Source organism: Triticum dicoccoides, chromosome 7B, assembly GCF_002162155.2.
Source record: "Triticum dicoccoides isolate Atlit2015 ecotype Zavitan chromosome 7B, WEW_v2.0, whole genome shotgun sequence".
Lineage (NCBI taxonomy): Eukaryota > Viridiplantae > Streptophyta > Magnoliopsida > Poales > Poaceae > Triticum > Triticum dicoccoides.
Genome location: NC_041393.1, coordinates 231,746,843 through 231,749,039, shown reverse-complemented (window position 1 = coordinate 231,749,039; position 2,197 = coordinate 231,746,843).

The following is a 2,197-nucleotide window of genomic DNA, read 5'->3' as shown; positions in this document are numbered from 1 at the left end:
GGTCGGGGGCTAGCGCCGGCGCCGGGGTCGGGGTCGAGGGCCGGGACGGGGGCGAGCGTCACGCCGGTGGAGTCGGGGGCGAGCGCCGGGGCCGGGTCGGGCGCGGCGGTGCGACGGGGGAGAGAGTGGGGATTTGGGGGGAAATGGCGGGATGAAGCAGGGCGAGTGAGAATTTTGGGTTAAGTGGACGTAGCAGTAGCGCGTTATGTCAAAACGCGCTGCTACTAACATCAGTAGCTGCAGCGGTTTAGGAGAAATGCGCTACTACTAAATTCAGTAGCTGCAGCGGTTTATGCAAAACGCGCTGCTACTACCGTCGGTACTGCCAGTTTTCCTTTTTCTTTTCCTTTATTTTATCCCACTTTTATTTCCCGAGGGCAGTGAACGAAGGGAGGGCGATATATATTGCATCATTTGACGGTTAAATATGTATGCAAAATAGGAACATATATATTACACATCATTGGACCCATGCATAATAATGGCTAAGTGTGTATACAAAATAGGAACATATATATATTACACATCATTGGACCCATAACATACGTTTCCTCAGTGCTAACATTTTTGTTTTTGAGTCAGCTTCTTTCCCTTCTTGTTCGTTGAAGAATAATTGAGCCCCTCATTGTGACTTTGCCTTTTCCATGGAGTACGATTTTTCTTAGGTAATGTAGTATTAATTCTTCTTTTGACGTATACTTCATCATCATCGTCATCTTTCCTCATTGGGTTGTCGTACTGATCATAGTCTTCCTCGTTGGCGACTCCATCCATTCCAATGATGTTCCTTTTGCCTCTCCTCACGACAACACGGCTGGGATTGCGCGGGTCAGTTATGAAGAAGCATTGTGTCGCGTGCTTAGCATGTACCCATGGCTCGTTTTTTGCCATAGCGTTCATGGTAGCGCTCTTGGCGTCGGGTATAGTCATGGTAGTGAACATCCGGCTTTCTCTTTCAACATTCTTAGCCCATCTGACACGGAACATCTTCGTGTTGTGCAGTCCAGAGTAGTCAAGCTCCCATATCTCCTCGACCCTTCCATAAAATCGTTCAGTTGTGCCGTTGTCGCTGCCGGTCATGCATTCCATTGTCACCCCTGAGTTCTGATCATCACTGTCCATATCTTTTGCCTCCGTGTAGAACGTGTATCCGTTGATATCATATGCCTGATAGGTTACGAGGTTGGGCGAGGGGCCATGTGCTAAGGCGTATATGAGCAATCCGTCCTTAGAGCCCTCCTCCGGGGGATTAGCGATAATATGCTCTTTGAACCAATGTAGGAAAGTGGAGTTGTGCTCTCTAGTAACTTCGGCTTCCGTCCTGCATACCCCCCGGTCACGATACTTCTTTGCGATAATTTCTTTGTGCAGTGCCACGAAAGGATCTACCTCGTCTAGGTGTTGTAGCACTACCAAGTTTGCTCTGTCAAAGTCGCTGCGTCGATGTGAGTATGCCACGTGCAGTTCCCTGCGACCGTTGCAGTGACCATCTCCTTTGAGCCTCCCATCGTGCTTGTTAACGGGCAAACCAACACTAACACCAGGCGGCTGGTCTGCGCCATATAGAAAACTCTGCACGGTAATAATAAACAAATTGATTATAAAAATGCATGCATGCATCAAAGTCATAAAAAAATTTGGCATGACCTTCCCTAAAAATAGGACATATATGGATCTAGAGTTTGCCCGGAATTCGGCGAAACGGAAATAAATCGACATTTCGGCAAAACATAGGCAACTCAAAAGCACAATTTGGCGGCGTCAACTCATGCCACACACACAATTTCCACAAACATATCACACACACATAAACATATTTCCATTTTGCAAAAGCATGAAATTTTCATCACCTCTATCTCGATCAAGATCGAGCACACGGTGGAGATGATGTTGTAGGGAGATCAAAAGTGCACAAAGCTCTTCTTGACAAAGATAGATCTAGTTAGGGGGCAAATAGGTCACTTAACTAAATCCTACATCTACCTAGCTACCTAATTTGGGAGGAGACAACTTCTACTAGTGGAGGGGGAAGGAAAAAGAGAAAGGAGATGCATTAATGGAGGTGGTGTAGTTATGTAGGAGTAATGAAGAGAGAGAAAGGTGGATAGAAGAGAGAGAGTAATGGGGGAGAAGTATTGAGGAGAAGAAGAAGAGTGAGAGTGGGAGCATGTGGTGGAGGTAGGGGGAAGGGAAGAGA